A 25,291-nucleotide genomic window follows, 5' to 3' on the forward strand; every position below is an offset into this window, starting at 1 on the left:
ACTGCCTTTTACATCTCAGATGTTAGACTTTATGACAAGGTTCTGAACTCATAAAGGGAGTCACTTGCTTGAGTGTAGAAATATTAATATAAGTGCTTATGATTAGATACTGAATTTCTAAGCTAGCTTTGGTGTACTGAAACAAATTTATTTCTAAAATATCTTTATAGTGAAAGAAGAAAGTGTCTGGAGTCATAAAGACATTGCAACTACAAAACATAACTGTAAGACTCCCAGAACTTTGACAGATTTTGGATTGTCCATATTTTCTTATCCTAAGAGAACCTATAACATCAATTTCCAGAAACATCACTCTTACATGACAGTTGCTAATGCCTTTATAGATTGTTACATTTCTCTCTATGCTGTAAATTATAAAAAAAATGAGTAGGCCAGATGTAATAACAATGTCTTGTTTTGTGGTGATTCTATGCACTAAAAGCATGCAATTAGCTGTTTGGTATCTCTCTGTCCTTGCCCTTATTGCTCCTACTCAAGGTTAATTTGGTAGCCACATAACCAAAGTCTCATTAATGCAAGATCATGTTCTCTTTTGCTGTCCTATGCTTATAATTTCCTTCTGTGTACTTACAACATTATAATCCTGCTATATGGCAAAAGATAAAGCCAAATGTCTCACAGCTACACTGATGGTTCAGAAACAAGCAATAAGAGGTGGCCGTAAGATTATTGCATGTGACTATGTCACCCCATTCTTAGAAGTTCTTGTCTCTCCATTTTGTTGCCAAAGGAACACAAAGTAAGTTTAATTATTCAAAGGAACATGAGCAACAAAATATTTTATAGAAGCATGGGGTAGATAGCAAGCCAAAAATTCATGTGGGTGTTGCATAGAAAGAGGGAGAAAAAAGAAATCATGGGCACAGAATTGTGAGCAATAGAGTTTAATTTTTTTGTATTAGCTTTCTTGGATAGTTATAGTCAAATAGTTATTGTTACAAAAAGTTTTCTTCTTGATTAAATTATTTACATGCAGACACCCTGTGACATCTGAGATGCACTAGTGTATAGATGAAATTATGACCCATCTCCTGCTGTCATTCCAGAGAGTCATGAGTTGAATATATGTCCTATCATGTCTGCCAGACTGAGGCAGACTTCTCAGATACCCTTAAACATATCAAATAGCACTGGATGTCTATGTGTATGTAAATGACAAGTCTTTGGTCAGTAAAGCTAAGAGACCCTAGGGTTATTCAACTGACCAAATAGTGATATCTACTTTGAATTGAGCAGCTCTTTAGCCATCATGGACTTGTGTAAGGGGATCTTGTGTAAGTTTTTGGTGCTGGGGCAGGATTGCACTGGTTTTTCAGCTTCTGCTCCAGAGGCATGCAGTCATGCATCATACCTGTCGGCTTTACTCTGATGTACTGTATATCCTCATGCATCCCAGAAAGTATAACATGCTTGTGTTTCAGCAACTCATTTCCCTTCATGTGGGGAACTAATATAGGTGTATTAATCTGAGATGAATCCCACACAAATTTGTTCATAAATAAATTTAGTTTAGATTAGCTAGTTTATTTTCTTTACACAGACAAACTCAATGAATACTACTGATTTTATTCAAAAATTCTGTTCATTGTACTAAGCTACATGTTGTATGAAAAGTAACAGTTCAGTTCCATGTCAATATTCCTAAATAAACTAAAAGGTTTTGAGTGTTCTTGATCTCATCTAATTTCATGAACATAAGAAAAAATCAGAACTGGGTTTTTTTTAGTAGTCAACAAATTGTTTGTCTCACTGAAAGATACTATGTGGGTGCTGAGTAATTCAGAAACTTTGTAATGTCTCTATTTTATAGTCAGGTCTAAATTTATCCAGAATAGTGTTGTCCAAAGATATCTTTTGTCTTCACCACTGGCAGCTACAAATCACTAGCAGCAACAGCTATTTTTTTTTTCCTATGAAAAATTCTGTACTTAACAACTCCCTGCTTATCATATTTTAAGAAAATGTGATCATTCCAGTGAATTAGTTCATACAATAAAAAAAAATTATTATGCTGCCTGCTCATCTTAAATTGTGCTCATTTGGATTTCAGTTATGAAAAATAAAACAGGTAAAGACAAGTGAAGTGTGAGCCTACCTTACCATGGATTTTAGGGAGATGGAGTTTATGAATGTGGGAACATTGGCATTTTACAAAAATTAAAGTAACTTTCAATCATTGTAACATGTCTACTTCCATTTCTGTTGATGCTCTCTTATCTCTGCTTGCAAGACCTAGATCTTACAAGTTTCTGCACCACTCCTAAATATAAAAGTCACTGGTGTTATGAGAGTTGATATCATCATTCTTCATACACTGGGGACATAATCTTAAAAATATAATTGACTTAGATATTGCTGACAGAGCAAATGCTTGCCTGTTTGGTATAAGTCATGCAATGATATTGAACTTCAGTTCAGTGATAGACACAGTTTACATTTATCACAATAAAGGCACAGTCAGTCCCCATTCTGAAATATTCAAATGTTTTCTTCATATCTTTTATGATAATGAATAACTTTTTGGGCATTATTCTTGCTTAGGGTGACATTCCCTTCAAATTAATATCACTTAGAGTGTGCAGACCTTAAAATCCTTCTAGAGCTATATTTTTTCCTTTAAATATCAATAAAACAATATTAGCAATTAGTAACATAACTATACTGAGTAAAAATAAGAGCTCGTAAAGCTTCAACAGTTCTCAGAAACAGTAGTTTTTTAATATGTCTATTTTGTTCCCACACCCTCAAAAATTAATGCAATTTTATACTCAGGTGCCTTTTTACATCTTTTCAATATTAAGCACTCTCTGCATGGGGTGTTAATGTATTTGTCGGATATCCTCTCACTTGGGATTTAAGGGTTACTCTGTGAAAAAAAGTAAATTTAAATTCACATGAAGATTAATATTCTTGCATGTTTCAGTTGGATGTATTGCTAACAGTTACAGAGTAGTATTTCAGATTTTGTTGTCAGGATCTGTATGTAGGGTATGAAAAAAGAAATACTAAAATGGGTGTCCATAATTAATTAGAAAATGATATTGGTCTGTTTTAACAGGACATGACAATGAATAGTAGTGATTCAGAACATCTGCAATCCTGTGTAAAGGGAATGAGGCCTAAAAAGGTAAAACTTCTCAAGAAGTGCCACAATAAAATTTTTCTAAGTGCATCATTTGAAGATGATTCCGTTTTCTAGTTGGACTAAAGGGTAAAGCCAGTGGATCTGCCTGAATTAAGACCAATCTCTACTTGGGTACTGTGTATCAGAACTTGTATTGGGTCACTGATCATGAGTTTTGAAAGGGAAATGCTGGTTAAAATGTCAAGCAAAAGCAAGTTCTAGTAGCAAAGCATTTATCTGAAACAAATACCAAAGGTTGACGTGAAATCTAATCGGGTGGATAAAGAACCTCTTTAGATTGATTCATTAATAGACAAATCACATTTTCTATGTATCACTCATAATACATTTAAATTGGACTGAATATGCAGGAAAAAATTACATATCTGAGTTCAGGAAATAAGTGAAATATACTTAACTGACAGAGCGAATATAGAGCAGGACTCTAGTTTGGGGGCAGACTGAGCATGTCTAATTCTGTTAAAAGTCATTCACAGTTTAAGTGGGGACAGAATATAAAACCACATAATAATATGCTATCACAGCAGTAAAAGGATGGAAATCTCTATGTTTTCAAAGTAAAATTTTACAACTACCATCTAATCTTCAATTTTGCAACATCAAAATCTGGAGAGATTTAACACTGTACAAAGCTGGTCTTAGCTGTAAGAAAATCAGACTATTACCTAGGAGAGCAGTATGCTGGGGGAGTCACAGTTCTGCTGCCTGTTTTTCCTGGATCAGAAGACCCAGCCATTTCATTCACAGAATGAACACTACCAAATCAGTGTGCCCCTGCCTCCTGACCCAGAGAGCAAGGCGAGTGGGGCAGTGGTTCTTCTCTTCAGAAGTGAAGGGTGAGCCTGAGCTGGCGATAACATCAAGTGCTTCTAGCACCAGCTGCCGACTCCTTTTTTGATACTCCAGAGCATCATGGGCAGGAAGCCTTACTCTTGGTTTCTGGTCCAGCAACAGCAGTTGATTGTTCTTTACCAAACACTTTCCTGTCCCACCGACACTTTCACAGAAACAACTCAGGAGGCATAAGAGAGTGTTGATGACATGGGATTGGTCATACAAGAAAAGAAAGAGGGAGGAGCTCCTGATGGACTTCTTGAGATGAAGGGAGAGGAGGCTGGAGTCACAGATGTATGGGAAAAGAGTCACAGAGCTGAACGGGACTAGGGGCAGGGATTCAGTGTTCCAGATAAGTTTGGGAAGCAGAGGATCAGGAAAAGGACTAGCTGAAGGCAAATATTTGACATATTTTGTACATAATGACCAAGTTTAACATCTACTATGTGTTATATAGGAAGTCACCATATTGCTTTAGGTTTTAAAAAATCCATCCTCTAGATTTCTTGCAGTCAGTCTGTTCCTTAACATATAGAACATCATTATGAAAGCCCTCAACTTACACAATTGATACTGGCATAAAAAAAAGAGAAAACATATAATTAGTCAAGATAAGTACTGTGATTGGAGTCAGTATTCCCAAACAGGCAAACCTAATTAGTTATCTGGTGCCAAGAGGTCATATAAGCATCTTGTTTTCAGAGTATGCTAATGCATATGACCTATTTCTACAGTTAATACCACTCCAGTGTTTTACTTCTCAGTGAACTGAAATAACATATCCCATGTTAGAAAGTGTAACTTTGTTTATATATTTCTAAGAAATGAATAAGTTAAATTCTGTTGTTTTAAAGTTAAAACATTGTTGCCATTTATCAAAATATGTAAATTCAATTTTACCATGTTCTACCAGGAAATCAAGCTATTGGCAGATTTCCCATTTCACTTCAAGAACATCCCAGGATAAACCAGATAATAGATGAAACAGGGGGAGAAAGGACAAATGTGGCAAGTACAGGGCATTATAGTGTTGTGCAGATCTAATAGCTACAAAGTAAGAATTTATGATGTTAATTAATGCATAACTGAGCAATGGATGTCACCAGAGAAATGAAATTTTACTACTGAAACGTTTTTGTACACAAGATTAAATGAAATTATAGTCCTATTTCATAAAACCTCTCTTGAGGAAGTCTTCTTTTGTTTCACTGAAGTTCTGAGTATGGAAATTTTCCAGACTACCATGTCTTTTCAATTAGGTCCTTCTATCTTTATAGAAGCGTATTACAGCGTATGTGACTAGCTCTATATTCCCTGGTGTGGGTACAGAAGTTCTTAAAATGGATTGCTTTTTCCAAAAGCTATTTTATTTGCAGTAGAATTTCAAAGAATAATCTTCTTAGACCTTAGACTGAGTCATCAGTGTGGATGATTTGGTTTTCAAAGACATACAATTCCTTGTTTTAGGTGTCTGAATCTCTACAATTGGGAAAAAGGTTGGCCATTTTGACATTTCTATAACATCTCAGTATGTTCTTACAGCACTGTCAAAACCAACTAACAAACCTTTGAAGTGGATAATTGTACAACTTTTTCATTTTTCATATTTACGTTGACTCTTATTATTTGTGGACAATTTTGTGTCAAAAAAAGAATAAAATAGTAAACATCTTTTGAAATGTATATATCATATCAGCTGCGGGAATGCTTACAACAAACTATTACATTTCTTTAATTATCTATAGTAATTAGTTTCACCTACAAGGTATAAATTCAGGGAGACTCCAGTGACATTGAGATAATAAATGTAATCTTTCTTTGAAGGGAAAGAGCTCTGAATTTGTCCCATAGACCTCTTCATAACCCTCAACTGAGAAATAACAACAGCTGATATGTTGGCTGATTACTTAATGCTTTTTGAAAATCAAACATTATAGTGTTTACTAAAAATTAGAGGAAATTGCATATTTACTAGATGTAGATGAATAATTCATAACAAATAATTTATTCAGTGAATTTCACCTCTTCCTCAAATTGAGTAGATTGCAATTTTCTTTCAATATATATTCATTAATTGAACAGCTTTAGCGGATAGCTCTGTCCATTCTCTCAAAAAGAATATGACACAGGCAGTACTCAAAACACAAAACCAGGTTGGTTTTAATTCAGAGAAATAGGTGTTTTTTTCTAGTATGATATATTCCTATTAAAAAATATTTCTTAGGACGATTCCCATGGAAATGAGAACTGAACAAAATTATTTCTGACACTAGCCATGGACTTTTCCAGAAAGTTTTTTGCTTCTGTGAACATGAATGTACTTGTTACTACTACTCCTGCATTTAGAACTGTCCTGAATATGAATTACACTATCTTTTTTGTATTTCTTAGTGAGTTCTGTTTCCTGGGTACTGAACTAATAATTTATTCTTCTGGAAGACAAAGGATTAAAAGTACTATATAACAATGGTTTTGTACCAGCTCAGGTTGATAATTTAGCTAGTTGTTTTCCTTCAATAGAGATGCACATATTTTGTTGGGTTTTTTTGTTTGGTTGGGTTTTGGGGGGTTTGTTTGTTTGGTGTTTTTTTTTGGTGGGTTTTTTTTGTTGGTTTTTTTTGGTGGGTGGTTTATTTTTTTGGTATCTAGCACTGTTTCTGTTGTCTTCTGGGACACAGTACTGATTTGGTCAGCCCAATTCCATTTTCACCTCCACATTGTATCCTCTACAGGTTATCATATGAATCTATTGCTTTAGTGAACTTGGTCAAATTTGTTGTTCTTCAGTAGCATTGTAATGTGCCTACCTAGCTGGTGATGCTTGAAGTAAGCAGCTTATGTTATATGTAACAAAATATCATCCTTCACTGTCTGTGATCTTTTCCAAAAGCCCTACAACTCAAAGAAAATACATGGCCTTGGAATTTTTTGCTTGTTAATTTTCAGGGGACAGAAGGTAGGGTATGGTTTTTTTTTTCTCCTGAAACTGTCTTGAGTTAGAGATTGCTTTGGATCCAGAGCCATTAGGGAGTACAAATAGAATAGACTTCCAGTAGAAGTCTGAATCTTCTGTTTAGAAAAAGCTCCTGTAAGGGCTAAATGAATAACTGGTTGGGGTTTTTTTTTTCGTTTGTTTGATTGTTGAAAATAATTCTAATATCTATTCAGATTTAACCTAATTTGGTTTCTGTTTTTGTTGTACTGGAAAACAAGAAAAGCCCCACAACACTTCGTTATGTTAAATCACAAGTTTCATTCTACACAAAAAGATTAATTTTCAAATAAAAAATATAAAAATCAATGAATAATAAACTAGATAGGGCAAGTGAGGGCCATCGTTTAAGAAGTGCTTGGGGATAACCATTATTCTGAAGAAAAACTTGGGTGTCTTCTTTTAAGTACGCCGAGAAAGTATGAGATAAGAAATGCTTAATGGGAAATAACTAAGCATCGCAGCATGAAAACCAGTGTGGAAACATCAATCTTTCCAGCTGCAGCAGGGTCTGTTGGATTATACACTTATAGTTATATTGAACTTTTGTCTAAACACATGGCATTTGTGCTTCATGGTGGCCCCTGAAATTGATCTCCCTGTCCAGACGTATTGGGGCAGATTACAGGTTCTTTGCTGCCCACACATCCAGATTTTATTTCAAGTGAAATTAGGATATGAGATGTCACTGACCCAGATTTCATTGCAATATGCAGGGAAATGGTTCCCCAGTTCCCCAACAGGAACACATGCTCTGAGATGGGAGGGAAACTCTTCAGTCAAGTTTATAGAAAAAAGCTTCTGGTAAAGTGAGTATCTGTGTTTTTGACTCGACTCCAGTGAATATTTAAAGACTTACAAAAATGGGAATATATGTCATGGATGTACATGGATTCATGTGATGGATATGCTGATATCTCCTGCCACTTTTAATATGACGTTGAATCCACTTCTAGTGAGGTGAAAAAAAAGGGGTGGGAAACTCCATCTCCCACATCCCCAGTGAATATGGTAGCTTCTGGATTATAGTGCTGTGGTAAGAACAAGTATTTCCTTCATACTCTGAAGTATAACAGTTGAAAACAGGACTAACATGTATTTTATTCTTACCCTCATTTTGCGTGTACTCAACACAACTGAAGGTGATGAGGGGGTAGAAATAGGATACAGCTGTTGTAGTTCACAATGCTCAGAACCTCTTTAACTTACTTTTACCATTCTCAAGTCCCAGTCTGAAAATGGACTGCTCTGACTACTTGTGTTTCCCTCTGAAAATCAATTGAGAATTGAGTTACAAACTATCTGCCTTCTGTGGTTACTCAAAGAGCAGTACAAAAGAAGCTGTCGGATGCATAGTGTGAGCTCATGACATGTCCCAGGGTTGTGCTGCTGTATCACAAATAGAAATATTAGCACCACAATTCACAGTCACAGTAGAAAGGCCAAAGAAATTTGATGGCTTGGAGACTGATGCTCCCTCAAGTACATGGCTCCTTCACACAAGAATATCAACAGTGCAGTACAGCACTGAATCTTCCACAAATATTTAGTAAGTAGTCACTATTGCACTTTGAGGCAGAAACAAATCCTTTTCCTCCAGCTTCTCTCTCCCTCTGTAAATCTTAAAGTTCTTCTTACTCATTTTTAAACACATAATATCCACAGTAAAAATCTGTCTTTGATGGGGATGAAATCATTAACTTGGCCTTGTCTTGCATGGGGTTTTTTTTCAGCATGCATTGAGTACATGGTTAGTATTCATAATCTAAACTGCAGCAGGTAGCTTGGAACAATTAGTCATTGCAAGTTCCTCATGGATTTCAGTGGTCTTCATCTACAGAGCAGACACACTTGATTACAAAGCAGGATATCCACTATGCTACTGAGGAATGTATTAGTCCTTGCCAAGAAACTGCTACTCTTCCTCCTGCCTTTCCAGAAGAGTATTTTCTATCCCTTCTAGAGAAAGAGAGAGAAGGGACTCATGTTAATCCCTTCGAATTAACATTGCAGGGTAATTAAAAATGTGATATTTGAGCTGTATTCATGTCTGCATAACACCTAGTCTCAGCAATCCCAGGGTTTAACTAGAAACTGTAGAGAAAGTAAATGTTATTAAACCCATTTGTCTATTTTCAGAACAGGAGTGTTCTGACAGAAAAACTTAGCAGAAAATAAGGGACTTAAAACGTAGAACCACAAAGGCTTAGAACTCTTCTGTAAGAGTACACTGCTCACTTAATTTTGAAGTAAATTATTTTAAATCATAAGACAGAAGAGTAACTTAAAAAAATAGAAGTCTGGAGAAGTTCTGAATGGCCATGTTACATACTTTACATTTAAGGACGCTTGAAGTGGGCTTTCTGTACTTTCAAATTATTTTAGGCTTGTGTGAAGTGAAAATTCAAATAAAATAAAGAAGTTGTATTTTGAATTTTGAGCTCATACAGATGCTTGTGTTTTCTTTGCTTAATCTTTTGTTTACTTATCATAAGATAATTTAATGTGGTTAACATAAAATAAATGTATTTCTGGAATAAAACAGAAAGAAAGGTTTACGATTGGCAGATGAAGAATGAGGCAACAGTGGGAGAACAGCTGCTTTCTCTGTCTGTTTTTCTTTTATGATGTCTGTTACCTTAAAATGTCACTTTCTATTTCATCATTGGGTATGGGTTGTCACAAAAGCTTTATGTAACCAAATCTTGCAACGAAGCTGCACCGTATGTGTGCCCTCTCTTCATGCACAGCCGTGGCACCAAAGGTGACACCTCACTGCTTCTTGGCTCTGAAGAGAGACCTCTGTCCTCCAAAAGCCACCGGACATCAGTGGGGTATACCCACATGCCTTCAACCTCTACTGAGCAAATTATTTTAGGAAGAGATAATTCCTTCTTCTTCCTCATGGCTGAGTAGAAGGACACAGGATGCCCTTGTTTATGTTAGGAGTGCCAGTATAGAGAGGGAGATTTTTGTTATCCTTTTAAAAGAGAGATTGATTACATTTTGCATAGCAGATGGTTTCTTGGTATGGAACCACCTGTTGAACTGAATGCAACTGAACACAGAGCTAAGGGACATAAATACTTTAATACTTTAAAGAACAAGAGACTTATTAACTTTTTTTTTTTTTTAACTTTGATTTTGTCTGATTACTTTAGTGCAGAAAAATATATTAATGCCTGTAACTATGTTGTTCAATACCAAATTGCACCATAATCGCCTCTTTTAATTTTGAATATATTAAACTAGCTATTTAAAAAACAACCAGCAGGTTTTAACAAATCCTCTCTACCCTTCCAGAAGCATAAGTTGCATTCCTGGCCTGCTTCCTTAGTCAGTCTCTGAGGGAAGACAGCAGGCTGTGCCCATATGCTGCTCCCGCCATAGATGGTTAGATGGCCTCAGTGAGTCTGCCTCAGTGACTAATCTGGAACATAGCTGAATTAGTTTGGTCAGATTTCTCCCATAACTTCAGCAACAGTGACAGGATCTTTCTGAGGTGTTGCAGTTAAAAATATCAAAATGTTTACAGTGGTTTGCATTTCCCATTAAGTAATTCTCTATGATAGATGCCTACTAAAGGCAGATACAGTCTGGTTTTCTTCCTTGAAGAAACAAAAAATTTAATATATTTGCATTCAGGAAAGGAATAGGGAGCTGGAGGAGAGGACTGAGAAATTTTTTATTTCATCAACTTTATACTGTTTTCCAATCTGTCTGCCAATCAATGCAGTGCAGTATGACTTGCCTCTGTTACAGACTAGCAAGGAGAAGGCAATTACATCTCAGGGACTTGTACCTGAAGGCACATATCTCTCAGGGTGGCTCATCATATACACTATTCCTTGCTCAGGGCTGTGCTTACAGGCACGATTTAGCTCACAGGTATTTGAGTTGTCTACTGGGTTGTCTAGGTCTCTTTTACGCTAACAGAAGAGGGCTCCCTTTCATGTATTCCAAAATGCTTTGTCCATTTCCTTTTTGAACTTGACAGCATAAATTGCTTTCTCAATTTTGCATGCAATTCTGGTCATAATAATGAACATTTCACTTTTCAGTCAGTCCTCATTTGGATGCAAACTATGCTCTCAGGATGTGCATGGCTGATCTTGATTAAGATATTCTTCTCTTTTTACATACATAATCTTTTGAAGTTCTATGCATATGGGGAAAGAATAATATTGGAGTGGAGATCTGCCTTGCAGATCTGAGAGGAAAATTCCAATCTTTTGATTAGGATTATCCTTTTTGAATATGACATAACCAATTCGGTAGCCTATATTCTATCTTCTACAATAAGGGATAAAATTTGCAGTCACTCTTATGGGATGGGCCAGATTCTTTCATGCCTAAGCTACCTGAACCCTACTTACTTGTTTCAAAATGACTTTTTATAAAGTACATTATTTTATAAAAATAAAACCAACATAAGAAGTTCACTGACTTATTCAGATTATCCATTCATATACACCAAAATTAATCTGATATGTTTAAGAGTTGATTTCAGTGTGTGCATATGTGTGTGAGAGAGGGACAGAAACAGAGAGGAGCCTGCTAAAGCTACGGGACAGATATTTAATCCATTAAGAAATTCTGAACTCTGCTCAGTAAATATTTATGCCTGGCCTGGGATTTTCATGAACTCATTTATCCAGGGTAGATTAGCTGCAAAATTATATTGAAAATGCCAGATACAAATATCTCTCACACTAAGTAGTCATCAAAGAAATTAAGGCCATGTGCCTATCAGAATGAGCATTTCAGCATAGTTCTATCCAAAATCTCTTCATGTTGTCTAAGGAAAAGAATCATATAATTCTTTCTAGAATGTGTTGAAAAGAGATACAAGATTATTAAAAAAAATTAAAATTCTTAACCACATCTAATAATAGCTTATTCTGTGTTGTCAGCTTTTAATATAAAAAACCACAATGTTGATTTAGAGATGCTAATGCTTAAACAGTAAACTAAACCACATTTAGGATCCATCCAATTAAACTTTTAAACTTTGTAGCAATGTGCAATAATGTCATAGCAGAAATATCACTGCCATGGACTTCTGGTGGCATCCAAGAAATATTACAAATTGTTGTGTCTCTTTCTAAATCATAAAAAAACCCACTGTCTCTTTTAGAAGGAAGGCTTTTGAAATCTAAAGGACAATACTAACACACTGTCCTTCTCACGAGAACAGAATCACAAAATCACAGAATCATCTAGGTTTGAAAAGACCTTGAAGATCATCTAGTCCAACCATTAATAATATAAGCTTTCTGTCATCTATGAAACAAATCCTATTATTGACACAAGGAAAGCTTTGGGAGCTGTAGAAGTTGTTATCCTGCTCCAGAAACTCAGCATACAGAATTTTTGTCTGAGTCTGGACATGAGACTTGTTACTGCTCACTCTCTCTAGGCTGTGAATGAGGACAGGGGGAGCTCCAGCAATCCAGTTCTTTGCCTCTGGTACTCCAAGGCACAGATCTTCATCCAAGTAGGATGTCCCTTACCACAGTGGTTTCTATAAAATATGTAGTCTACTATAACAGACTTTTTCTAAGCTCCAGGCAAGTTCAGAGAAATGTAACTGTTACTAACTTCACCACAGAAAAAATATTATTGAATAATTAGATCAATAAAACCCAATTGGCAAAGCATTTGGCTCAACAACTGTTAAAAAAAAAAAAAGTTTTTCAAACATAGCCATTTTTATAATCCATATGTGGAAGAGAGCCATTTTGTATCTTATACAGAAAGTCACAGCCTCACCAGTACGCAAAGATAAAGATCTTTCAAATATCCAAGTGTCAAACTCTTCATGTCTATCTGTCTATCTATCATTTTAGCCGAATTTCTCAGGATTCACAAGAAAAAAACTATTCCACATTCTCATAAAAAATAATTTGTCTGAAAAGTAAATCTTAAATTCAAGGGATCCAGAGGATCCTGGGGTATGCTTTCCCATCACTTCCATGAGCATAAAGATGAAATTGTATTCTGCAAGAAGTCTGGTAAGCAGAAGTTCATTGATGGGACTTTTGGTAATATTGTTTTGCCAGAATAGAGTTGGAAACAGTACTAATGGAAAAGTATAAAAATAAAGCCAGAATATACAAAGGATTTTATCATAGGTTCCCTGTGTGTTTTAGTCCCTATGTATCTCTGATAAAGCTCTTCCAATACCATATTTTAAATATACTCCTGTAAACGGTGTAATAAAAAAAATATTTTACAATAGCTGGGTTATGTGCTGCTTGTGTGAAGAAAAAGGACTGTCATGTATTACTTTTCTGTCAATTGTGAAAAAAAGCCAAAAATTTTCAAGAACTTATAAATCTCATATTTTTATGTGTATGGTTACACTGACTCTTTTTCTTTGCACTTTTTAGCTGCACTTGAATAAATAAAATAAGTGACACCATATATATAGGGTTTTATAATGAAATTTGAATATATTTCCAATTCCATTGCTCATCACTTTTTTACATCTGAAATCACTGGAATAAACTCATCATTTTCCAGCTATTAGTAAAATCCCTCCAGCAACCCTACTTCATACAGACCTTGAAAATAGCTTCTTACGTCTTCTGAGGCATAAATCTATTGCTACGTAAGGAAAGATGCTGGGGTTATTTCACAATCTTGAATACTAATGACCACTACAATTAAAATGCTGCACAAAACACGTTATGCATAAGCCCCCTCCACAAAAAGACATAGGATTAATTTGTGAATCGCAGTCACTAGTTTCATAGAAAGTCAATATGCAAATAAAGTAAAAATGCATTATTTATCTGATGTTTGCCAAGCCAGGTAGAGGAATGTAATTTACCATATGAAATCTCAGATAGAGATGCTTTTAACTGTCATTCACAATTAAATGATATCATTCTCCTTATTTAAGTAGCCAGAAATGTTTTGCTTCTCATATTTCAAAATGGCTGAAATGTATTCTTTTTTTTTCTCTTTCTGTAACACTAAACCAGTTTGGTAATAATGTCTCTTAAGAATCTTTTTAAAGGTGGTAATTTCATTAAATACATGTTTAGCATTAGTATATTAAGAACATTCCTTTGTCATTTTTCTGCATTAAAAGCTTTCCTGAACTTACTCTCAGAGAGGAAGACAGGCAGAAGGCAGCTGCCAAATTCTTTATGCTGTCCATTTATTCTGTGCACTAAATTCCACAGGAAAAAAAGGTACTTTAATTGCCCATTTCCAGTAGCAGGTTTCACTTAGGTGGGATTCTTTTGGAGCTCTAGTGACAATGGGAAAACTAGTGTGCTCTGGGATGACTATTTACATGTGTTTTTTTTTGTTTTCCCTGCAAAGTGACGATGAAATGGCACTTCTGGTCCCTACATGTGTGTTTGATGTCTGCTACCATAGTGAACAAAAGCTTTTCCTCTAGTCTTCAAAACAGACTTTGCTAACCAAAAAGAAACAAAAATCTTCTCAATTTGGACTTTACGTAAGAATGTGATTATTTTAAAGTCTGGACAAACTATGTCATTCTCAAAGAGCTCAGTTTCCCAGAAAAGTTGATCTGAAAGAACATTCTCTTCAGTTTCCAGTTGTTGCTGCTGTCATCTTATGCTGTTGGGTTTTCCCCCTGCAGTGAACTGTTCCACATACAGGACACTTAGATATGGTAGCATAATAGTCTGTCTGCTGTGTTAAAGTAACTCATCAGCTTCATATTTTTATTTATTTATTTGTCCTTAAGGGTTTCTGGGGAAGATTAGAAACAGAGACTTTTAGGTTTGCACAGCTCAGTAACTCAATTCATAGCTCCAATACCAACTTCATAAAGTCAGCTCATGAAGAAGATAAAAAGATCGAGCAAATGTCCTATTTCTTTTTAGATTAAGTTTTAAAGATCAAAACATGACATGTCCATACAGAAAAACTCATTATCCAAAAGCACTTAGTTTTAAACATTTATCGTGTGCTACAGCCAAAGTGTCCATTAGGAAAAAGAGGGCTCATCTTAAAAATGACCAGCTAATTGGTTTGGCTTTTCTTGTCTGACCACTGTACAGGCCTTTATGTAGACAAGCAGTTAAGCACATATTTATTTTCATGATAACCCTTCAGTAACCCTTTCATATGGATGGATAACCTGTGTTCCTTAAAAAACTCCTCAAATATTTAAGATCAAGGTTTCAAGGGGATGCATTACATAACAAAAATACACTTTAGAAAAACATGTAGGATTATTTTTGTAATTCTAACAATTTCCCTTTCGTTTAATTTTGGTTTTATTTTTCTTTGATGCCATTTGCTGTCTTTTAGCCCTGCTCTTTTGAGTGGCTCTGCTTTGTGACTTGGAGCACTGATGATTAGAAGAGCAGGAAGGAGGAAAATGTGGAAAATTAAATCGCTTGACACAACAGGATGAATTACTTCAAGGTGAATTTAAGTACTGACCTTCGATTTCAACTCATTCAACAGAAATGTGCATATTATAATTTCTTAGTGGAAGAACCAGGCAGAGAATAATGGTGCCATCTGTTAGAGTAAAAAATCACAATTTTATTCTCATCTCCTTCCCCAAAATGTCAAATGATTTTGGTTTTTCCTTTGGAGCTCTGAAAAAGCTTTGGACTGCTCAGTATCAGATTCTCTCATACAGAAATTCAAATCAAACCTACTCATTAATTGTTTTTGAAAACCCAGATCAGATTTTTTTCCACTTTTAAAAAATTATTTGGTTTGTGACAGAAATCCTTTTCAAGACAAGCAGATTTTCATACATTAAAAGTAAAATGGTTGGGAGTTCAGTTTATTTCTTTTAATTTTTGATGTTTTAAAAAAGAGTGCCATTAAACAAGAGGAAAGGAAAATTTCCCTGTTATTACTTTCTGATTGACATTATTTTGAAAGTTTCTGTTCATTGAAACTTGCAACAATATGGGCTCCCTAAACCAGCTATATAACTTAAAGAACTGTTTGAAAACCTTGTAATTGGAAGTGTCTGTAGGTTTGTTTCAGAATATGTTGCTGAGCTATCACTGAGGTTTGATGCTTTTATTGTGCTTTAGTTTGCCAGCTGTATCTGATCCAAAAGTACAGAAACAGAGTTGTTTAAACTCAGCCATTGTGTAGTGTTTGTGATGTGTGCATAATGAATTCTGAATGCAAATATATGTTGTAAAATGAAATGCTGAAAACCTATATGACAAGCAGTAGAGCTGCACAACACAAAATATGGTTTTACAGCATAAATATTCACTCGTGTCAAATATATTGGAGCTGTTCAAAACAGAGCATTCTAATTATGCAGTTTGTTACTCAGTCTCAGCTATTTGAACTCCTTCCTCTGAAGTGTTTGACCTTAGCTGCAAGAACAAAACAGAAAGAGTAAATATCTGACTTGTAAGAGTCCCCCCAATTCTGCAGCAGAAGAATATTTTCCACTTAATGTTGATACATTTAGCTCTCTGAAATCATTTGGAGAGAATAGTTGGGATTTTTATTTTATTTTATTTTTTTAAAATCTGAAACTGTTACTCCCTGAAAATGAAAAGGGGTTTTATATCTGTACAAACATGAACAGCCTTTATCCCAGGCTGATTGATAATGTAAGCTAAGCAATGGTTCAGGAAAAGGCAGAGATAGACACATAAGTCTCTGGTTTGTGTGAACAACTTTAGAATTTAATATGCAAGAGACTCCACACTTTGGTAGAGCCTCAAATAACCCTTTCTTCTCTCTTGGGTTGGTGGGCACATTGTGGGTGAAACTAATGACACTGTGGCATTCCTCTGAACTCCTGTCTTGCACCACTTGTGCCTAGAGTTGTTTGCAGCCTCAGATCTTTAGTTTGAAATTCATGCCCTACAGGTATTTTGTGATACTTTATAAAAAAAGAAGGAACTTAAGAAGGGGGGCGAACTTAGTTGATGTGTTCAGCTTAAATCAGTTGTGCGTACATATGAAAGGAAGTAGCAACTCATGAAATCATCTATTCCACCTGCTATTTTATTATAAATGGCCTTTTCTTTAGTTTAAAAAGTGTCACAATAACGTATTGATTCATCTAGAAACACATAGTTCTTAAAGAGAATGGAAATGGACATCAGTATTTGAAAGTTGGACTCAAATGTGACCTGTAGAATATCCCAGAGATAATAGAAAAATCAAAACCAGAAAATAAGACAACAGCACTGGTCTGCAGAATTTCTTGTTCAACAGCTTGGAACTTTACCAACTACATTCAGTTCAATGCCACGAGCAACCTCAGTTTCTTATCTCTCTTTACAATAAACAAGCCAAACCAGAAAGAAACGGAAAAAAGCCTCTCTAGTTGTTAAAAGACACACACACGATGGCAATTATCTAGAATCAATGACACACAGAAGACACACAGGACCAGATTCTGCCAGATTTTAATGTACAGAGATACCTTCAGTGTTGTGCTGCTGCATTGCACAGTGTGACAGTAGCTGCTCCAGCATTTTGTTGAATGCCTCCTGTAAGACCAGAATATGCCCAATGGAATACACAAATTCTCCCTGCTTCCTGTGCCATTAGAGCTGTGGAGCTAAATATGGGTGGACCAGACACAAAAAGATACTCACATTTAAATTTCTAAAAAAAATCGCACAAAAACAAGCATAAACAACACAAGTCACCACTCTACTATATGCCTAAATATTGGTAAAGTCTACAGTTTTTCAATGTTGTGCCTAGTTTTCTGGGTGGTTAACTGCAAAACAGATTTTAGGTGTAGCTGGCACGTCCAAGAATGGAAGTCCACTTTAAATGAGTTTGAAAGTGTTAGCATTAAAACATGCAAACTCAATTTTTGAGATATGGGTCCAGATACAGGTTTTTAAAAATAGATAAATGACATATAAAATTGAATCTGTAGCTATAACTTACTGGAAAAAAAATGCTTCTTATCTACTAGAATTCAAAAGCATCGTATCTTTCATCACACTCTCATAAACACAGAAGAATGTATTGGAAATGTAAAAGACTGTGCTATATATGCTGAAGGTCAGAAGAGCCAACTTTAACCTCTGAAGGAGGCACTGATACATAAACCTTTCTCAGAAAACTGTTTATCAGGAATTTGCCAAATTAGAGTAATTGCAAGCCCCTGTTTTAAATATTACCCTAGTGAGCATGGAGTGCTGGAGTAAAGCTCAGAAAGGTACAGGCTACACATTTTAGTTAATTTGATAACTAAAATTTCATAATATAAGTACATGGCTAGACAATTTTGAATAGGATTAATATACAGGTATGGAAGATACCCAATCAATGGAATTATTTGCCATGTTGTTTCGGCTGTCTATGCCCTCTGCAGCAAATTTAGATGATCACAACCACTAAATGAACTTTCCTAACTCAACAATTTCCAAACTGTTTGTGAATGATGTTTTCAGTTCTAATTGCAGATGGTATACTGGTTTTGTGGGAAAAAAACATACTGCAGTCTTCAAAGCTGTCAGACTGCTTCTTTTCCTGAGAATTAAATTAATTGAAAACTACATAAAAAAAAAAAAAAAGAAAAAAAATAAATGCCAGCTAAACTTGACATTTAATGCTGTACTTTATGCTTCCCTTCCCCTCTTAAGGGGTTGAAGCTGTAAAAACCATTCAGGAATTGTTCATATGGATATTTGGTGTACATTCAGGGTTTTACTGTAAACTAAATCTATTCATGGTAGATAAGGACTGCAGAACAAGGTTCTGTGTGGATTTTTTTCCCCAATTCTTACAGTAATACAGTGATTTTACACCATCAAAGACTCTCCTTGAAAATGGTCACTTTTCAGAGGCTATTTTTTACATGCAGGACTACTATTACATTAGAAACTCAAATCATCCATTTTCGTAGCAATTGATCCCCAATTTTACCTTTAGTCTTTTTCTTTTCAGGCAGCTACTTCTTTTAGGCTTGATTTAACATATGAGGGTGTGTGAAACCTTGTGTTGATACCAACAAGACTCTAGTCAGAGAATAGGACAAAATTATATTTATGATGCATTCTTTCTCTACTCTTTCACAACAGTTGCCAGTTACATACTATTTCATTCTCTCTTACAGAGTGCTTTTGTGATCATAGGAAGCATTCAACCATAGTGTTGTTTGTGCCCTTCTTCAGCACAGTTGACACATTCATTTCCTAGCAGACACTTTATTCTAAAATTTCTCCTTATGTGTTAGTTCCTCTCATTTTTTATTTTATTTATATAACTGCAATATTTAGGCATCATCTTAGTGACAATAGTTTTTTTCATTTTCTCTTCCAGAAAATTCAACAGTTTCTTATTTTTTCCTCCTTTCCAGTTAGTGATGCATTCCCAAAGACATCCGCTGTTTCACAGCAATATCTACTTGTTTTTTGCAATTTTCATTTCATTTTCTCTGCAGAGAGTTACTATATTTATTGTCATGCCAGCTTACACCCATGCAAATCTTTACAAGTCTTTACATTTTGTACATTTTGATTTAATTTTTTTTTTTTTTAATTTTAGATCATGTTAACATCTTAGTATAGTTAATGTTTATGTATTTTGTATGGGGTTTTTAGACAACCGTTTTGCATTACCAGTATTTTTCAGCTTACTGCTTCTTTATTATTATAGTCATAGAAGTTATATTTGTGTTTCCTTCTAGCATATCCACTGGGATTACTTCTACTAACCAGTATATTTTCTATTCCTCTTTTTCATCTGAAAAAAAAAAAAAAAAAAAGAAAAAAAGAAAAAAAAAAAAAAGGTTATTGCAGTTGGAGTCCCCTTCTAGAAATGAGTACAGGTTATTGGAACAGAATTGTTTCTAATTTGTCTCGAGTGGAATATCTGCTTCTACTGCTAACCCCCCTCTTTATCCTCTCAACTGATAAAGTGTATTCTGAGTTTTTTATGGAATCAGCAATGATGCTAGTCAGTATTTTCATCAGTGTAACAGAGATTGGACTCTAGCCTTAAATCTTAAAAGTACATTTTCATCTCTTACATTCAGTGCATTTTTCCCCAAGACATCACCTCCCCTCTTTTCTCTTTTACTTGTTGCATCCTATTTCTTTTATATCTACATTATACTTCACCTAGCATATTTCTTTAGATATTCATTATTTGTAAGACTTTCAGCTGCAAAATTATTTATTTCAGTCCTGTGCCTAATGAAAGCAATTGATTGTTGAAACTTTCTATCAAGATGTACAGGCCATAGTTTTCAAATGTTTCTTTATGAACTTTGACAGCACTGTCTAGGGCCATTTTTCAGAATCTTCATTTTCGAAATGTTTCAGTCAGACCTGTGTGTTGCATTATGCTGCACACAAGAATTCTACTGCAGTCAACAATATCTTAACCATTGCCCAGAAAATTCCCTGTGGTTCCAACATTTTATCCAGAAGAAAAGGCTGAGTCAGAAAATAAAATGCAATATCTTATTTGTTTACAAAGCAAATGTCAAGGAGTTATACTTGTTTTACAGAGCTCAAGCAGAAAATTCAATCTACCTAACTCATATCTAGGAACACACATATAGGAGACTGTTAGAGGCCAACAAAAAGGACATCACAAAATAATCCCTGCATCAGTTGGGCTAGACACTCCAGTAGTATAAAGAAGAATGAACAATAAAAGTCTGAATTATCCACAGCAATGGAATGGGACTATGAGTCTTGATGTGTGGAATACAGAATAGATAATGGCAAACTGTGGGACAATATTTCCATTGGGTGTTTCTGGTGAAAGCCTGAACAGCACAAGTAAAAACATAATTACCAATATGCTTCTCTTTTCCGTCTTACATAATTCATGGCTCCAGCAACATCCAAGTTGCAGGATATTTGCATTTTCTTCTGTTTGACTACAGGACTGGACAAATACATGCAAATCAATGTTCTTTTTGGTTTCTGTTCTCTTGTTCTTAATTTGTCATGAAGTCAAGTAACGACATTTTGACAGCTGACATTATATTCTTATGGGCACAAGTCAACTGATAAAAAAATCATACCTGACTTTCACTATCTTTCAGCTAAGATTGCTTCTAGAATAAATAAATTCATGACAGTAGTTTCTTACAGTTTCTACAGATTAATTTACTCTTCTATTATTCAGGTACTCTGATGTCATTTCTGTAAATACCAAAATTTGTCTATATTGTTTGTGCTATGATTCTTGTGTTTGGTAAAGGCTTGGTTGTTTCTGAATTTTCTTGGAGATCATAGAATCATAGAATGGTTTGGGCTGGAAGGGACCTTCACAGATCTGATAGTTCCAACCCATTGACATGGGCAGGGACATCTTCCACCTGATCAGGTTACTCAAAGTCCCATCCAACCTGGTCTTGAACACTTCAGTGGAGGGGCATCCACAGCTTCTCTGGAAAACCTGTTCCAGTGTCTCACCACACTCATAGTAAAGCATTTCCTCCTTATATCTAAGCTAAATCTACACCCTTTCAGTTTAAAACTGTTAGCCCTCATCGTATCACTATACTCCCTGATAAAATGTCCCTCTCCATCTTCTCTACAGGAGAGATGGCCCTCCTTTGGACCTACTCAAGCAAGTCCATGTTTTTTTTATATATTGGGGCCCCAGAGCTGGACACAGTACTCCAGGTGGTGTCTCACGATAGTGGAATAGAGTGGGACAACCACCTCCCTCAACCTGCTGCCCATGCTTCTCTTGATGCAGCCCAGGGTACACTTAGCTTTCTGGTCTGCGAGGATACAATGCTGGTTCATAGTCAGTTTTCCATCCACCAATACCCCAAGTCCATCTCCACAGTGCTGTTTTCAATTCACACATCACTCAGCCTATATTTGTGCTTGGCACTGCGTTGACCCACATGCAGGACCTTGCTGCACTTGGCCTTGTTGAACTTCATGAAGTTTGGATGGTCCCACCTCTCAAGCCTGTCAGGGTCCCACTGCATGGCATCCCTTCCCTCAAGCATGTCAACAACATCACACAACTCGGTGTTATCAGCAAACTTGCTGAGGGTGCACTCAATCCCACTGTCCATGTCACCAACAAAGATGTTAAACAGCGTCAGTCCCAATACCAACCCCTGAGGAACGCCACTCGTCACTTCTCTTCACTTGGACATCGAACTATTGACTGCAACTCTGAGTGTGACCACACAGCCAATTCCTTATCTACCAAGGGGTCCATCTATCAAATTCATGTTTCTCCAATTTAGAGAGAAGGATGTAATGCGGGACAGCATCAAATGCTTTTCACAAGTCCAGGTAGATGGCATCAATTATCCACCAATGCTATAACCCATCATAGAAGGCCACAAAATTTGTCAAGCATGATGGGCCCTTAGGGAAGCTGTGGTGACTGTCACCAATCACATCCTTATTTTCCATGTGCATCTTCCTAGCATAGTTTTGAGGAGGATCCACTCCATGATCTTGCTGGGCACACAGATGAGACTGACTGGTCTGTAGTTGCCTGAGTCTTCTTTTTGTTCATTTAAAAAAATGGGGGTTATGTTTTCCCTTTTCCAGTCGGTGAGAACTTCACCAGATTGCCACCACTTCTTAAATATGGTAGATAACGGTTTGACCAATTCATCTGTTAGTTCCCTCAGGACCTTTGGATGCATCTTATCGGGTCTCATTGACTTGTGCACTTTCAAGGTTCCTCAGATGGTATCAAACCTGATCTTCTTCTACAGTGGGCAGATCTTCATTCTCCCAGTCCCTGCCTCTTCCTTCTTCATCTTAAACAGTGTGGCTAAAACTCTTGCCAGTGAAGAGTAAGGCAAAAAAGTCATTGAGTACCAAAGCCTTCTCCATATCCCAGATAACCAGGTCTCCCATTTCCTTTTGGAGAGGGCCCACATTTCCCCTAGTCTTCCTTGTGTACCAATGTACCTATAGAAGCTTTTCTTGTCCTTGATATCCCTGGTCGTATTTAATTCTGTCAGGGCTTTGGCCTTCCTAACCTGATCTCTGGCTGCTTGGACAACTTCTTTCTATTCCTCCCAGGCTACCTGTCCTTGCTCCACCCTCTGTAGGTTTCCCCTTTGTGTTTCAGCTTGTCTGGTTGCTCCTTGTTCATCCATGTAGGCCTCCATGTAGATGTTTTGCAAATACAAGTTGATTTTGCTAATTAACTTTGATAAAAATTTGAGAAGTAAAAGAACTCATAGAATTGATATGTACTATAATATCACACAGGTTAAAACATTTATTTTGGGTGTAGGATCCCTGGACTGAAAAAATAGTATCTAAACCCGTTCAAGACCCATATTTTACAACAATGTTGTAAGTACTGGATTGGAAACCATCTTCATGTATATTAAAATATTCTTGACAAGACATCTCTGTTAGAATCTCCAAAGCTGTATCTGTACATCATTTTATTACATGAGACATCTTTGACAATCCTCTAGGTCTGCTGAACTGAAGCAATTTTTTGGTAGTTCCACCCTTCTGCCCATATAATCTATTCATAGAACCATTGACAGATCTTGACACTGAGCAGAGATGTGGTGGTGGGCATGTGTCTAGTTCTGGGAACTTGGAAACCTTCCTATATCTCACAGCAGAAGAATAAAGCCTTTTTGATAAGAGGGATAATCCTCTTAACCCCACCGTTAGACAATTAAAATGTCTGATTCCATTTTTTCCTGGATTTATCCTTCCAGGATACACTGAGGTGGGGATGCTATCAATATCTAATTTGTGTAAGGACTCACTGAGTCAGAGAGAGAAAATAATTGTGATTAGGATGTTGTAGGGTGTAACTGAGATGATATGAAATCTCAGGTGCCTTACTCTAAGGAATGACTTATTTAATATAAGAAGCAGTCCCAAAAATATTTGGGAAAAAAAACCTAAAACATTTTGCATTGCATACAGATTCAGGATGTTTCTTCTATTGAGAAATTTACTTTTTAATTAAGTTCAGTTTGAACTAAACTGTTTCTTTCCCCTCTATTTTTCACTCAAATACAAAATCAGTTATTCACAATGTTTTAGTGTTTTAGTTAGGCATCACTAACAAGGAATAAGATACCTCAGACTTGACTGACTCTGCCACTGTAGCTTAGCCCATCCTTTTGGCCTTTACAATGCAGTGTAATATCTCTTGTGCTAATTGTTTCTTTCTCCATTCCCTTCTGATCTCTCATCCTTTTCCCTTGAGCCTGTCTCACTTTACTTCTCTTATTTTCTATAGTCTATAGCCTATACAATAATTTCTACAGGTTTTATATCACCGTAGTATCTCAATATCTTCTGCCTTCAAGCCCTGTGCAATTGATTTTTTTTCTTAATCTCTTCTCTCTCTTCTTTTGTTCACTCAAGTTTCCTTTTCCTCTTCTCCTGGTTCTTCCCTTTCTTCATCTCTTCTTTATTTTCCCTCCCCTGATGCTCTTCATCCTCTCTGGTTACCCACTTTCACTTTCTCATCACTCTTATCATTCCACTGATTTCTATGTCATTCTCCATCCTACTCCTCTGTTTTTTTCAGTACTTTCTCTGATGACTCCTGGTATGCCCTGTAGCTCCTCTGCTTTAAATTCTTTTTCTTGGCTCTCTACTTTCCAGACTTTTAAAAAGTGATCCTAAAAGCCTTCAGCCTTTATAAAATAGAGCATTTTTCAACGCACTGTTTCTTTTTGTATTCTGTGTTGCATAGAACTGTCTTCTCAAAATCAGTGCTTTGAGGGAGATGAAGCAAGTAAACAAGCTTCACTACAGCAACCAAATATAGAGCAAACTTGCACAGCCTGGAAGAATTACCCCAAATCTCTTTTCACTTTTTTGTTTCTGAGAAAAATGTTGCCAGGGATCATTAGAAATAAAAAAAGAAAAAGCTTTTTTTTTTTTTTTTTCCCCCTCAACTGAAATTTTGGTGCCAGACACAAACAAATTTATTGGAAAAAAACATCTTATTTCTCTTAGCACAACCAAAAGCCAAAAAGTTTTCTTCTTGTTATTGGGACCAATATGAACAATTACATGTGGAGGTGGATCTGTTCACTCCAGGTCATTCCAATACAGACATTGATTGTCCAAGTCATCACAAAATAATGCTATTCATTACTATTCGTAATCTTTATCAGAGCTTGTATGGCAATGGCTGAATGTAAATATACAGTGCTAGCAGTGTAAACAGAGTGCAAGCAATGTCAATGCTATATTCAAGTACTGCTCCGCAACAGATAGGGAGTCAGCAAAATAGGAAGTTGAACTTGTAAAACTGAGCAATTCATCTTTCAGAACTGGAACATGCAAAGGTGAACAATGCCAGCCTCCTCTCCTTCTCCTGTCTCTCCCTGCAACATTTCCTATCCCCTGATTTAC

This window comes from Athene noctua, chromosome 2 (assembly GCF_965140245.1).
Source record: "Athene noctua chromosome 2, bAthNoc1.hap1.1, whole genome shotgun sequence".
NCBI classification, from domain to species: domain Eukaryota; kingdom Metazoa; phylum Chordata; class Aves; order Strigiformes; family Strigidae; genus Athene; species Athene noctua.